Here is a 17,291-nt window from a genome sequence, read left to right on the forward strand (position 1 = left end):
TCGTAGAGCTGACTTGAGCTTCCGATGTAGGTTCTCTGCCGTGCCATTCGCCGAAGGATGGTAGCTTGTGGTGAATATGTGTTTAATACGTAGTGACGTTGCAAATTCCTTGGATATTGACGTCCTTGGTCAGCAGTGATGCGTAAAGGCTTGCCATATCAAGCGACCCACGCACGAAAGAATGTCTGCACTACCTTCTCCACCGAGAAATCTGTGATTGGGAATGCTTCTGGCCACCTGGTGAATCGGTTCACAATTGTGAGATAGCAGCTGTAGCCTTCAACTCTTAGGATAAAGTTGGAGATTGAAAGATCTCCCTGCACTGTCTTTGAACAACCATTACTACAACACTGTCCTTGCTATAATTTGCAGCTGGTCAGAAGTAGGGGGGGGGGGGGGAGGGGGTACCATATCCACACCAGTCTTACTCACGCGCCCATCCAAGTGCACAAGACCCCTCCAGATGAGCGCATGTCGAGGAGGTTGGCACCTGTATAGCAGATATGAGAGTGTTGTGGTGATATAACAGATGGTTATGAAGAAGAAACGTGTGATTTATGCATGATGGAGCTCCAGACCGAAATAGTTTGAAACTTTTAATGTAAATCAGCTCTGCTATCAATCCTGAAGTATTGTTCTAGTGTCTGAGGTCAGTACCAAGAAGGTATTGGTAAGAGAGAAATGATTGGGGAACATAAACACATGCACTCATAAGGCTACACAGTTCTGCACCTAAACACGTTATAATGCTAGAGCAGTGCAGTTTCCGGTCTATTTTGGAGTCTTCCTTATTTTCCCAGTAAGAAATAACACCGTAACTCCAGAATGAGATTTTCACTCCGCAGCGGAGTGTGTGCTGATATGAAACTTCCTGGCAGATTAAAACTGTGTGCCGGACCGAGACCCGAATTCGGGACCTTTGCCGTTCGCGGACAATTGCTATACCAACTGAACTACCCAAGCACGACTCACGCCCCGTCCTCACAGCTTTACTTCTACCAGTACCTCGTCTCCTACCGTCCAAACTTTGCAGTTGCTCGCGAATGGCAAAGGTCTCGCGTTGGAGTCTTGGTTCGGCACACAGTTTTAATCTGCCAGGAAGTTTCATATCAGCGCACACTCCACTGCAGAGTGAAAATCTCATTCTGGAAACATCCCCCAGGCTGTGGCTGAGCCATATCTCCGCAATATCCTTTCTTTTGGGAGTGCTAATTCTGCAAGGTTCGCAGAAGAGCCTATGTAAAGTTTGGAAGTTAGGAGACGAGGTATTGGTAGAAGTAAAGCTGTGAGGACGAGGCGTGAGTCGTGTTTGGGTAGCTCGGTAGAGCAGTTGCCCGCGAATGGCAAAGGTCCCGAGTTCGAGGGAGGGCGAGACAAAGAATGAGAAACACTTACAGGATGCAGAGGGACTGTCTACAAAAATTACGCTGGAGTTTTGCTGTATGGGAATTTTAACAGAGAGGTTCGGAACAGGTAAATTGTTTCGAGACATGAGAGTGGCACAAAAATGATTTACTGGTGGCTTTAATTATTAAAAGACGTCTCCATAGGATAAAACGCAAGTATGTGGCTGATTCCAAATCACAGACAGCATTTCTATCAAAAAGCGTAACACTTTCAGCGACTCTTGCGTGTGCCTGCAGAACCAAGACCGCTTTCTGTGCAGGGTGACAGTAACATAGTCGTTGTGATCGTGTTTTTAATAGCGCAGTCCTTACGCGAAGTGTAAGTTGCCAACGGTAGAATCCTTCTGCGGTCAGCTTCAAATGTAAGTTTTCAACAGTGTTCTTCGAAGAGAACATCGTCTTGCCTCCAGGGGTTCCCATTTGAGCTACCTGGTGAGTGTAATACAACTGCTGAAAAAAAATTACTTCCCATGCAAAGTGATTCTCATGATCAATTTAATTAATTAGTCTATCAATTTGATATCGATTACGTGCCGCCTGGCTAGTGGATGCAATGTCTAGGGCACCACGGATATGATTCTTAATTTGGAGCGGCAATCAGGTGTTTTTTTTTTTTTGCGGCGATATCTTTTTACGAAATTTCAATCTTCGGCCTGCACAGGGAGAGGCGAACATCGTAAGAAAATCAGATGTATTACAAATTTTATAAAGTATTACATAGTATAGACCTGATATTTACAACTTGTCTGTGCTGTTCACTTGGCCTCTACATCCACATTTATACTCCGCAAGCCACCCAACGGTACGTGGCGGAGGCCACTGTCATTATTTCCCTTTCCTGTTCCTGTCGCGTATGGTTCGCGGGAAGAACGAGTGCCGGAAAGCCTCCGTGCGCGCTCGAATCTCTCTAATTTTACATTCGTGATCTCCTCGGGAGGTATAAGTAGGGGGAAGCAATATATTCTATACCTCATCCAGAAACGCACCCTCTCGAAACCTGGACAGCAAGCTACACCGCGATGCAGAGCGCCTCTCTTGCAGAGTGTGCTACTTGAGTTTGCTAAACATCTTCATAACGCTATTACGCTTACCAAATGACCCTGTGACGAAACGCGCCGCTCTTCTTTGGATCTTCTCTATCTCCTCTGTCAACCCGACTGGGTACGGATCCAGCACTGATGAGCAATACTCAAATATAGGTTGAACGATTGTTTTGTAAGCCACCTCCCTTGTTGATGCACCACGTTTTCTAAGGACTCTCCCAATGAATCTCAACCTAGCACCCGCCTTACCAACAATTAATTTTATATGATCATTCCACTTCAAATCGTTCCGCACGCATACTCCCAGATATTTTACAGAAGTAACCGCTACCAGTGTTTGTTCCGCTATCATATAATCATACAATAAAGGATCCTTCTTTATATGTATTCACAGTACATTACATTTGTCTATGTTAAGTGTCAGTTGCCACTCCCTGCACCAAGTGCCTATCCACTGCAGATCTTCCTGCATTTCGCTGCAATTTTCTGATGCTGCAACTTCTCTGTATACTACAGCGTCATCCGCGAAAAGCCGCATGGAACTTCCGACACTATCTACTAGGTCATTTATATATATTGTGAAAAGCAATGGTCCCATAACACTCCCCTGTGGCACACCAGAGGTTACTTTTACGTCTGTAGACGTCTCTCCATTGAGAACAACATGCTGTGTTCTGTTTGCTGAAAACTCTTCAATCCAGCCACACAGCTGGTCTGATATTCAGTAGGCTGTTACTTTGTTTATCAGGCGACAGTGCGGGACTGTATCCTGTGACAGAGGTAGATCTTAGCACTTCTTCATGAGCCAAAAATGAGGTTTCTATTCTAGTGCTGTGATGCATGACGTAACAGGTATTAAGCGGATTAAGAAAAGATTTCTACCTCATGAGACAGTACTTGGAGGAAATGTAGCCTATGCCATACTGTTACGGGATTTTTACAACAAGTAACGAAACTTCAGCGATGTGAAAAAAGAATGCATGGCCTGATTTCTTTGTCTACGTAAATAACTTGTATAAAAGGAATTCGAGGTGAGTGATCAACGACATCGCTGTCTCAGAAATTTTTTAAACTGGGGGGGGGGGGGGGGGGTTAGGGGGTTATGTCGGGGTGGAATTGGTTCGAACCACTGTATTCATTCAAGCCACAGCTGTTTGTTTCACAGTGCACCGCGGCTGGCAGCAAGGGTGGTCATGAGGAGTCAGGAACCTCATGTACCAAATTAGCCCGGCCTGTCTGTTCTTGTCTGCGGTAGTGGGAGAAAGCGAAGTGACTAGTGAGCTGGGTGAGCGGGGATAGATGTGGACATGTATGTTGCCTTAGATGAGTGTCAAAACGACAGGTGTCTGTGCTGGAGGTATTGATAACATCCGAATTCCTACCACTCCAATCATCCCTGATGCCCTCTACGGCCGGGGGTGATGCACTCTGGCATACAGACACGTCCACGACTGTGGCTGTGGTCACAGCAGCAGTTTTCACTGACGTCGGAGCGTTGGCGCCAACTGTGTGTTAGGGGATTGGCTCACTTGTGTGGACGTCGGTACACGAGCGCGCGGGATGTGCAAGTGTTTCAGCGATCTCTAATATCTAGCAATGAAAACGACTGTTACCGACTGGATTGTGGTTTAAGCATGTCCTGTTTAGTGCTTCTCAATACATTGAAAGTTGGATGTCTATGATTCTGCTGTTTGCATTCTCAAACTCTGAGTCTGGTGTATTATCATCGGGAGTAGTAGCGAGATAGCAGTTGCTGACGGGAGTCGGAAGTGGTCGAATGCAGGGAGCGGCGGAGAGGTCGCAGTCTGCTGCGATCTGCTAGTAGCGATAGAGGGGACTCTGGTATTAATTGAGGATTTTTTGGTAATTTGCTTTTTCGTTGCACATAGTTTTTGCTTGCTTGCACGCTGGAGGGATTTGGTCAGATTTGTGTATGGATACACTCAGAGTAATAATCGCATCTTTGTTGTGGCCAGGAACGTGTTACTTGAGTATAGACACTGAGGAATAATTAATACTCTTTGTAAAGTTCGCCAGCATATATGTCATTAGTTTTCTGAGTATAGTAAAAGTCTTTTGTTGGTTCGTTTTATTTTTCTTTATACCGCTTAAGGTTATTTGACCAAACCCCTCCCTATCATTCAGTTATTGTGTATAGAAGTACCGCAGCAATTGTTGTAATTAGTCCATGCATTGCACTCTGCATGGATCACAGACTGCTTTCTGAAATATTTTAGCATGTTGCTGATCATGTGGTTGCAGTGGCAAGACGAGATAGGTTATCTGTTGCATACAGGAGCATTGCAGAACCGTTATTAGGAGACGTTAGAGGATATTGTAAAACCCACAGTCAGATGGTTGAGAACTGATTTGTTTATAATTCGTGGGAGGAGTAATTAATTTTCTGTTCAAATTTCGGTTTTATTTGTTCTCAATCAGAATGCTATCATTGAAAAGAGACAGAACATCACACACATAAATATCCATTTATATTTTAAGATAATTTACCCTAAAGATTTTCACCTGGCGACCCTGCCAGGATATCGTTTCGTTGGGCAATTTTGCAGTTAGAGATGCTTTGTCTTGCTACTGCATTTTCGAAATTTTATGCAATAGCACATAACCAGTAGTTCCTGGATAGCACTTTTTGTTGCTTATGCGCTGCTTCGTGTTCATTCACAACTTTTATTTCAGCAATTTTCTAGTTCAGTATTTATTTTATAACAGTGAAGTTAACATTTTTGTATTGAGATGGTTGTTTCACATTTTTGTGCCATTTTCTTTATTGCTACAACGCCAATGAAAACTAGAGATCCGGAAAGAGTGGACAAGACAGCAGAGGTAACTTAAAACGAAGTTCCAGAAAATTTGAGACATGGTGCAGAAAATTCTTCTCAGGTTAATGAAGTCAGGGAACTTTCAAACAATACTGTGAAGAATCAGAGTATAGACTATTATTTGCAATCATGCATGATGTACTGCAGGGGACTACATGCAATTCAGGTGATCAAAACTCATAACACTGTCCGATTTTGTTATGAGAGATTCAGGTATTGCTTCTACTTCTACATAGTGAAATGATTTTGTCTCCCGCTTTTTCAGTAATAATGTTATACAATTAATACTAGCTCAACTGGGTAAGATTAAAAAATCTGCTGATGAAATAAATGAAGAGATCAACGAATCTAGTAGGAAACAGGAAGAGAATTTCAAATTGTTTTGGGATGAGATTAATGACAATTTAAATCTTAAATTAGAGGAAATGTCAGAACGGTTGAAAATTCAGGTATGTGAGGAATTCAAGTCAGATATTAATGATCTTGAATCCAGACTTGATCATGTAGAGTCTGTTGATATTGTTGAGATGAGACATCACGTTACAACATGAATATGCAAATAGAGGAATTAGCACAAAAGTTCGAGTCATCGCAGTTACAGACTAACACCAAAGTTTCAAAGACGCAAATCACTTGATGACTCTTGCAAAACGCGTCGAAAAATTAGCATAGAGAGTGACGCAAATGAACAATGATTTAGATAAACATTATCTCACACTAACGAAATTTAAAATTTTTCACAACGCCAGCAATGAAATTCACCATATGGAGTGGCACAACAATCTGACTATTCTTTACCGCCAACGTGGCCAATTGACCACAAACTGGAATTCATCTGCATTTATCTTGAAGAAGAACCTGCGACAAGAATGAGATCAAGTGCCGGTACGTAATCAAACTTCGTTAGTTTTCATGTGTCAGAGACACAAATTTTCTGTGAATTTTCTGGTAGTCCCTCTTCTGCAAACAGAAGCAATTTTGGATATAGAGTTTCTATGTGAATATAAAGCAAAGTTAAACTTTAGCGATGGTGGAGTAATGTTACAAGTAAATCAGGTACCTGTGATGCTTAAATTTCAAGGTTGGGTAACAAAGGAAGATGAAGAAGTGAACTACTTGCATTTCCTCTTTCCGCTCGAGGCACAACACTCACTGAATTTGTCTGACAATTGCATGAACGACGTAACAACATTTCATTGTGAAGCTGAACAATCTATCACCACGTAACAGTTAATTAAAAAGAAAGTTCTCAGATATAAAATAGATTCTGATGCAGACACACATGAATTATTATAAATTTTCTTTACGAATTCAATATTAAGGAACATAATAAATTTTTTGTACCACCTTACGTTATTCCATTGATATAGGGAGAAAATGTTAAGCAGTGAGTTCATATGACAGCCTGTTACACATTGTTAAAAAGAAAGACGATTCTATTAGACTTGTTCTCGATTACACACAGATCAACACTATAGTACAACCAGAAACAGATCGATCACAACACTACATGAATTATTACAGAAATTTTATGGTGTGAAGGTAATGTCTTCTATTGATTTATGACTTAGTTTTTGACAAATTGATTTACATCCTGAATGTAGGAAATATACAACCTTTCTCTGTTTTGGAAGCTGCTACCAATTTCGGAAATTACATGTGGTCTCAATGTTTCATCTGCTGCATTTATCCGAGCTCTGAATACTATCGTACCTAAGCATTTAAAAGACAGTATCACCACCGATGCTGAAGTTTTGGTTGCGGAAACGTCGTGGACAGGACACAATCAGGTACTGAGCTAGCTATTACGGAAATTTCTTGAGCATGGCGTTACAGCCAGTTTCCTGAAATCAGAATTTGGTAAAACGCAAATTAAATTTCTTAGCCACATTATCTCTACGAAAAGTATATTGCCCAATCCAGAAAAACTAATAGCAATTGAAGAAATGCCCGTAATTGAACGAACGACAAGTTAGAGGATTCTTAGGTCTTGTGAATTTTTATCGACATTTCGTCAGCTTACACACAGACTGAGTCAACTCACAGGTAAGAAAACAATTTGGGACTGGTATGATGTCGCCAAGACCGAATATGATCTGAAAACCGCATTGCATAATGCACTCATATTATCACATCCTGATTTGTCTCTTGACTTTTGCATTTCGGCGGATAGTTCCAAATCTGGTATTGGTGTACACTTGCTTCAAGAAATTGTAAAAAAATGGAATCATTACACAGGAAAGTATAGCTTTTCCAGTCGAGTCTTAACCAAAACCGAACGTAACTATTCTGTCACTGGGCTCGAAGCATTAGCCATAGATTGGACATTTGATAAATTTCATTACTTTCTACATGGTAAACACACTAAGGTATATACCGATCATTGGGCACTTCAGTTTCGTATGAGTGCTAAGCTGAATCATGATCGTGTAAGACGTTGGGCTTTGTTTCTTCAGGAATGCAGTTTCACTGTGATTTACATTCCGGATTCAGAAAACTTTATTGCTGATGCACTTTCACGTACACCTGTTGGTTTAGTCCAGAGTAATGAAGAAGATTGCGAGGAAAATAATTTTAGTTTAATGTAGATGCAAAAAGTAGCTTTTCAAAACTTTTTTCATCCTCGTTATGTGATATTGCTCATGAACAGGAGAAAGATCCAACCTGGAAAGAGATAAAGGAGAAATGACAAAACAAATCAAACACTGATATAAGACAGTTTTACTTTGTACGTAACAACATATTATTCAGATGTAGACGTCCCAACAGTCGTATATGGGTATTGTACATCCCAGACGAACTCGTTAACAAACTCATTTGGTACACTCATCTTAGTTGGGCACACTCCGGTTCTAAGAAATGTTTTCAGAAATTACAGGATACATGTCACTTCAACAATATGGAAAAGCGAATCCGTACCAGCTCATCAAAATGCAAACTGTGCCCAAAGACAAAACCACCTACCATTACGCACGTAACACCACTATTTCCGATGATTCCTGCGAAACTAAGAGAATTAGCTGCTGTTGACATTTTCAGTCCTGTTACAAGATCTAAAAATGGTCATTCATTTGTCATTCAATAGTATGCGATGTGATTCCACACCCGCCCCATCAACAAGCAAACTTCGCTGCACGAAGCTATCCGAGCAGAGGCTTTCACAAGTGCTTTACCAGGAGAAACGTGGGGTCAGAAACCCGTTGGAATTTTGGAGACATTTGCGAGCGATAGTGGACTGTAACGTAATATCTAATGAGATGCTGCTACATATCTGGCGAAAACAGCTTCCTTCTCAAGTACAGTTGACAGTAATAGCGTATGAAGGACAACCACTGAATAAATTCCTGCAAGTAGCTGATAGAGCATATGCCGCATTGGAATCAACCACTGTGACATGCGTAGCGGCGACAAATACGAGCACCACAACAGAAGGTCATAAACACGCATCGCAGTTTTTGATGGAGCCGATGCTGAATTGTACTGCTGCACCTTGTCGACAATCACTGGACATCGCTTGGGAACTTCGAGAGTTACGGAGCACAATGGGACGAATTGTCACGCAGTTAAAACACTTGGAGTTACTTACGGACGCCGATAAGACGACGCGGTCGCCTCGTTCATCCATCTACATACGTCAGACACCACTCAAGATCGGACTTCTGCCGATGATATCTGCTGGTACCACAGACGGTTCTAGGCTCTAGGCGCTTCAGTCTGGAACCGCGTGACCGCTCCGGTCGCAGGTTCGAATCCTGCCTCGGGCATGGATGTGTGTGATGTCCTTAGGTTAGTTAGGTTTAAGTAGTCCTAAGTTGTAGGGGGCTGATGACCACACGTGTTAAGTCCCATAGTGCTCAGAGCCATTTGAACCATTTTTTGAACCACAGACGGTTCGGAGCCCGTGCTACAAAGTGCCTGAAACCATGTGAATACCAAAATGGCAAGGGCAGTTCGAATTAGGCGCCATGGGCTGTGACACCCACAAAGGCTCTGACGACGTAAGAAGAGTCAAATTGCAGGAACGGACAGATGGACACACGGTAAAGGTAAGGCCCATGAGGGCATGCTTACTACTTTTCCGATGAGTCGCTGCACGACAATGAGTCCATTGTACGTCATTGATAAGATTTCAGGCTTAAGATTTTTTATAGACACTGGTTCAAAAGTCAGCGCCCTTCTAGTCACGGACACAGTTGAGACAACAATGCAGGAGCCCTTACAGTTGTTAGCCGTGAACAATCCCAGCATCAAAACGTATGGGCGCAAAGATATGACGATATACATTGGTTTTCCTACTCTATATAATTGGAGTTTCGCGGTGGCAGACACTACGCAACCCATATTAGGTGCTGATTTTCTGTCGTACTTTGTATTGGCGGTAGGCTTGACAAATGCACGTCTTAGCGCCGGCCGTTGTGACCGAGCGGTTCTAGGCGCTTCAGGCAAGAACCACGCGACCGATACGGTCGCTGGTTCGAATTGTACCTCGGGCATGCATGTGTGTGATGTCCTTGGGTTAGTTAGGTTTAAGTAGTTCTAAGTTCTAGGGGACTGATGACCTCAGATGTTAAGTCCCATAGTGCTCAGAGCAATTTTTTGTTTTGTTTTTGTTTTGGCTGTCTGGGACACAATGTAACAGGGAAAAGGTAATTCAGAGAGGTTATGTCGACAATATAATAGGAGTAATTAATGATGCAAGTAAACTGTCGATCCCGCATACGTAGGTGCAGCCAAGCAGTATTAAGTATAATACAGGGCATTATATACGGACCACATCAGCTCCACCGGTTTCACAGCGTCTGTAGAATAGGTCCAGAACGGTTGGCTGAGACTAAGGCGATATTTGAGGATATGCTCCGTGCTGGTGTTGTACGACAGCCCATGGGCATCCCCGTTACACCTAGTACGCCAGAAGGACGGCACATGGCGCCACTGTGGCAATTGCCGTAGGCTGAACGCAAGAACAGTCCCATATAAATGCCCTATACCTAATATCCAAGAATTTACCTATTCTATGTCGGGTGCAAAAGTTTTCTCAGTGCTGGATTGCCGGAAAACTTAGAATCATATCCTAGTGACGCATACCGATGTTGCAAAGACAGCAGTTATTACATCTTTCGGCCTGTATGAGTTTTTGTTTATGCCATTTGGTCTTAAAATGCAGATCAAACCTTCCAGAGATTCATTGACGACGTGTTACAAGGCTTGCCATTTTGCTTTGCGTATTTAGATGACATATTAATATATTCAGCTAATTCACAAGTTCACGACAAGCGTATACGTGAAGTACAACAGAGGTTGTGTAACCATGGAGTGGTGCTAAATCAAGACAAGTCCGTCATCCGCAAAAGCGAGGTAACTTTCCTAGGCTACAGAGTCATTTGCTGGTAAAGCTGCCACCCAGGTACCATTAACGGATGCGCTTGCGGTTAAGAATGCCAAGAGCAAGACACTATTACAATGGACACCAGAAATGAGTAACGCTTTTATCCAATTACGAATCAGCCTTGAAGACGCACTGTTGCTGGTCCATCCTGTCCCGGGTGGACCTTTGAATATTATGGCCGACGTCAGCCAGGTCGCAATTGGACCAGCATTACAGCAAGAAGTGAATGGACATTGGCAGCATTTGAGTTTTTTTCTCAAAGAAGCTACTGCACTGACAGACAAAATGGAGTATTTATGATAGGGAGTTACTGGCGATGTATGAGAGTGTGAGACATTTTCGGCCCTACATTGAAGCCCGGCCTTGACAGTTTTCACGGATCATAAACCTGTCGTGTCAGCATTCCACAACATCAGCTACAAATGTTCGCCACAGCAGTTACAACACATAGAATTAGTCAGCCTATTCACTTCGGACATACGGCACATCAGTGGCGCAGAAAACATAGCCGCCGATTATTTTTCTCGAGTATGCAGCTTAGTCAGCATCTTAAATTACGACGACCCCACCACAGCACAAGAGAGAGATCTAGAGTTGCAAGGCTTACTGACAGATCGATACACAGAATTGCGTCTGGAACAAATAGAAGTGCTAGAAAGCAAGACCAATGTATGGTGCGACGTATCGCAACAGAGACCACGGCTATACATCACACAGCGATTCCGCAAAGTAGCTTTTGACAGTGTCCACAACTTAGCACACCCAGGTGCTAACACCACTATGAAGTTGCTAAACGAGCTGTCTGTAGGGCCGTCGTTTAAAGAGGATGTCAGGAATTGGGGTCGTTCATGCCTTCAATGCCAGCGTTGTAAAATAGAACGACATGTTCAAGCAGAGGTCGGATATTTTGCAAGTTCGCCAGCAACGTTTGGTCAAGTTCAACTCGACATACGGTTAATTAAACCGTATGCCGCTGGGTGGTACGCTGTGGTCCTGATTGTTCAGTTTGCCTTCGACACGAATGATGTTAGTAGTAAATTGACGCGGCTGTACTTTTTGCAAGGATGCAAGATACGGAGCGCAAACGTGTGTCGAATTGAGCGCCGGCGACCGTCGAACATCACTACTGGGTCAGTAACTGTTGCGGGATAACAAAACTCTTTTTATTACTATAGGAATAAACCGTAACACAAAATGGTGTTTGAGTGAGAGAGGGAACAAACAACAGAATAAACAAGATAGCTGGAAAATAAAGAATAAACATAGATAATAGGCTGTGTCAGAGATGTTGTTTCATGGAATCTTTCACTTGTGCGTAGCACTAAATCTTATATACACTGTACACTAGGTAGCGTACACTTCAGCATCAAGAAAGCCTCAGAGAACAGGAAGAAGCTACAGAATCCACGAGTGAACATCAAGTGTTTACAGGAGGATCATGGAGTGTTGCTCAAATCGCATTGTTTATTTCATAAATGAAAGTCTTTTAAGTAGCAAGTTTTTCTTGGTGTATGAAATTACTTTTCGCATACGGCGAATCGCACACGAAAATACTGCGGAGCTTGAAACTATAAGTACACATAAATAAAGAGGTCTGCATTATGTATCGAATATCGAAGTGGGATAAATTCCAGTGCCCGATACCACCCATCGGCTTTGACCAATGACATCATACCTAAGGCAAAGATGCTGAAATTGACAATCTATGAATGTAACCGATCATACTCGTAAACAAACGAACGTAGCATGTCATAAAATAATACATTTAACGCGATTATTATTTCCTCGTGAATTTAATTTAAATGAGTTGAACATGACTGAAATAAATAAGAACACGAGAGTAATTACGAGTGCATATGTGATAGTTTCCACATGTACTGCAAAAAAAGATCCAAATAATAAACGCGTGTATAGTTGGAATCGGTAACTAGAAGCAACCTGTGTAAGATGTCATTTCCAGTTACCGATTCCAATATTACTGTTTGTTGCACAAAAATCTTATAACATATCAGAAACATGCCTAAAGAGTGATATTGTTAGTGAACTACAGAATTCGACTAGACTTTCAAAAAATGAAAATCTTTACACACATTACTGTATGTGGAAACAAATAAATCACAAAAATGACCAAACCTTGTGACCGATGACTATACTACACGAAAGTCACACCAGCTCTAGTAAAATTGATACACCAGGAGTGACAGTAAAATTAACAGAAGTGTAGTAGAAACATGGAAAAGCAAAATAAAAAAAGTGGCTACATAAAAAGAGACTTACCGCAAATGAACTTCCAAAGCAGTCAAAGATCGAGGCTGACAAGAAAGAAATAAGGACATAACAAGAAATACTAATGTTAGAAGGTGAAACTGTAACGAAAGAAGCAAAATCCAGAATAACTAATTAAAGAAATGATAGCAAACACAAACTGCCAGCCATGAACGATGTACCACCCATATCAATTCTTCCTACTACCCGCCCTCAATCAGACGCAAAATTTAAAAATAGTAAAAAAAAAGTGAAACCGCGAGTCAGTAACATAAACCATCTGGGAAAGACACAGCAATACCCCTCGGCCCACTAATGTAACCAGAAAATATTAAAACGACAGAAAAGCCTCCCTTCAGAGAAACCAAAAATGTAGCACTGGCACTATACAGTAACATAAGAAGACGCATCCCTAACTAACAGCATCAAAAAGGAAGACCTTATAAATCACGACTACTTTCATTAACAAAAGATGCCGCAAACAAATTACGAGATGAACACAAAACAACCTACATCGTATTTTTAATATACGCGCATAACGAGGAAATCCAGAGAAATCATTTAATATTCATCGACAGCAATCTGTGACACAGACAAAATAACATCACACATTACATCATTAGTCAAAGCCGACAGGTGGTATCGGACACTAGAATTAACCCTCAAAGTGTACAGAGGGTAGTACCCTAGGGGGTTTTGGTAAAGATTACATTAGATTACATTAGTTTTTCGTTCCATAGATCCGTGCTGAGGGGATCCTCATGGACGTGATAACATGTCAATTTTTTTAAACCTAAAATAACAATACTATTAGTATGAATATATACAATACATCACTTCTTTCAATTCAAAAATTTGTCAATGGTAAACTTTTGCAGTGGCGTGCATAGATGCCTCAGCTGTGACACTGTATTTTGTTATTTAGCTTGCAGCACTGTTTCATACTCTTCAACTAATCTGTGTATCTGTTAATGTATATCTTATTGTCAATCTACTTAGTACAGAATTTTAAAGAACAGTGATGATCTGTATTTTGTTTTATGTGAAGAAAAGCACTTTGAATTTGCTAAGCATACTATGAGCAGCTGATAAGACAGTAAGAACAAACAATTTATTTTTTCTATGTATATTTAGACTTCAACAATGTGGAATGGTAAGCCATCTATGAGCAATTTGAATTCCGCTGGTATTATTCTGACTTTACTGGTGAAGTATCTGATTGAATTGTAATACTGTTATATTATTTCTTGAGTTTAGAAATTTTTCTTTTGAAATTCCGGTATAACAGAATAGACTGAGTTTTGAGGTTCTAAGATACTCATTTCTCTCTTCATGAAGATATTTTGCACATATAATGAAGTTTTTTGTGTCTTGTGGTAACTTGATGCACATTTTGCTTTACCTTTGCCTGACAGAATACTGTGTTATTTTTGAGAAAAGTACATGAGATGACATATTCTGTAGGTACATATTTTGTGAAGTGGGTCATCAGTAGTAGAGGTATAGCTGCTGACATTATTTAGAATGAGAGACTGTGTATGAGTGCTTCTGAATTGAGGAAGGTATTTCTGATGGGCAGTAGTTTAACTAGGAACATTTCCGACTGATGCTTGTTCTATTATTTATGACCTATTTTTGAAGAGTGATAATTTCCGCGTTGTATGCTTCCACTTGAGGAACTAGGGAATGCTGTGTGATATTGATATGGAATATGATGGTGAATTTTGCTGTAGGATTGCCATGTGAGGCTTGTGATGTTAATATGAGTTATTGTGGTGCAACTATTGTATATTTTTGGTGCAGTTATGGTATATTATGTGAAGTGGTCTATGAATCGTAGGATTTTATGCTGAAGGTTAACCAGATATGTTGTTGTGAGGAAGACAGACGAGGCATTATATCCCATTTATTTAGGAAGCATTTTTTGCATTTATTTATGGATCAGTACAAGTTAACGGAAGCATACTTTTTGAATGAAGCAACCCACGGCTGTATTAGATACATTGAAGTTCTGTTTGTGCACACTTTATTCGAAGGTAGAGTCACAGTGATATCTTAGGCCATGTAAAACGCGCATCTACATAAGATATTTATTTTCTCATGAAAGGATTTAGAGGACAGTATTGCTGAAGTTTTGTTACTACAACGAGCTGTATTATGACGTTAAAGAGTTTTCGATTATAGAAAGGAAACGAATTACAGTTTGAGATACCAATTACACTTGCTATAAACATTGTAAACTCCAGAAAACACGACAATTTTACCTGTGTAAAACACCAACTGGATGTATTCGTCGAGTAATGAGCATAAATAGTTTTACAAAGCTCTTTTCCTGAACTGCTGAATTATGTGAGGTAGGCATGAAATGAATACTCTAGCTTTGCAAAGGTGAAGAATGATATTGTCTCAGTAAAAAAAAAAAATTCTTCTTCTACTTATATCTGATTATGCATGTTGTACTTTCCTTTTGTGTGTGACATGACCATAATTGAATTTTTCTTTATTGCAGAAGTAATAAAAAACACAGAACTCTATGCATTTGTAGGAACTAGCAACGTTTCTCAGATCAGAGTACAATGTATGTAGTGAGCGAGTTACATTCTAACAACACAAACGTTCCAGTGGTCTCTTATAAAGAACTATACATTCCAGAAGTACCCAGTTGTGCTACAAATACTGATGCATGACGTATTTAAAAATATGTTATGCATTTTGACAGCCTTTTCTTTTCAGCATGTAGCAATTTTACAGCTTGATGCAAGTTGATCAGCTACATTTTATGCCATGTTGTAAATAACCTCGTAAACTAAGTTACTTCAGTACATTAATGTCTTTCTATTTATACAATTTTATTTCAGACTTTGTCTTATGGTTCTGCTACAGCAGCGATGCAGGACCGATTCGATCACATTAAGTTAACGATTTTAATATGATGACTTTTTTCTCTTGTCATTAAGGAATAATGAAGCTTCATTTTCGGTTAATAAACCATTGCTTTCAACTACTACTCAACAGTTTGAGGATTAGTCTTTTTTGTGTTGTATCTTAGAGTACGTTCTGTCATTATTAGTTACTTTATAAGGTATGTCTTTTGAATGTCGTATTTATTTTGCTGCTGTGACTAACTAGAAATGGGTACACAATTCTGACTCCACACACAGACACTTGACATCTGACGATATTGACCTTGTGTTGCTACCTGCTAATTTCTGTTCGATGATCATCATGTAAGCATTAGTGTGATTTTTGCAAAATGAAATAATTATGTTGCAATAATAAGGAAGTACTTGCTATAATCACAGGCCCATTAATTAGTGATTGAAAGTGTAATAACTAATGTGAACTAATTATGCAGTTATAACAAATGATATTCTTTACTAACTTCATTGACTGGAGCTCAAGTCACTTATCTTGTGTAAGAAGGAATTGCATGTATATGCACATGTAATTTTTCTTAAATATCTCCACAGAAACCGGATTATATGAACTTCATATTTTTATTGTTTACCTGTAATTTTACTGTGTATGTAAGTGTATCTTCGAACAACGCAAATTTTCTGTTGTATGATAAATTAAATGATGTGTAACTACTATGTATATATGAACTCTGGGACCTATGAGTAACTGTAACATTTTTTTTTTAAAATATGTTACCCTTAATGTATTTGGACACATCTATATGACGTTCAGTGATGTTATGAATCATATATAGTGTATGTTCTGGATCAGGTCATGTTCTCTCTGGTCGCTGTATACTGTGCCATTAGAAAATGAATTTTTATAGAACTAGTTTGCCACTATGTGATTGACTTGAACTTCATTTTTACAATGGTACTTCAAGGAACCTGACACACTTATGTAATTATCTGTAGTCATGCACATTTGAATCATTTACTGAGCACTGAGTTTATGTGCCTATTCATGTAATGTTGTCTTTTATATGCAAGTTCATATAACTTATTATTCATTCATTTATTCAATATGATTTGTTTCTGTTACTGTGTCATATATGAGACTTTTGACCTCTGATGACAATTATGAGAACATATTTTCTCAAAGGGATATGACGTCAATGGTTTTGTCGTGTATTCTTCGATACTCAATAAGTTACACTTGTGCCTCATACTATTATTACTGCATCTTTATCTGAAAATGAAAAGTAATTACACACTAAAGCTTTTTGGTGTTCTCATCAGTGGGCATAATGTATGTAATGTGTGCCTGAGTCTGCGTACACCTCAAACTTGTGTGTTGTCAAATGAAAATACTAACATTTTTGGTGTGGTTGTCAGTGGACGTAATGTGTGTAATAATTCCCTGAGTCTGCTTACACCTCAAACTTGTGTGTCGTCAA

This window comes from Schistocerca gregaria, chromosome 1, assembly GCF_023897955.1.
Source record: "Schistocerca gregaria isolate iqSchGreg1 chromosome 1, iqSchGreg1.2, whole genome shotgun sequence".
In the NCBI taxonomy this organism is placed as follows: domain Eukaryota; kingdom Metazoa; phylum Arthropoda; class Insecta; order Orthoptera; family Acrididae; genus Schistocerca; species Schistocerca gregaria.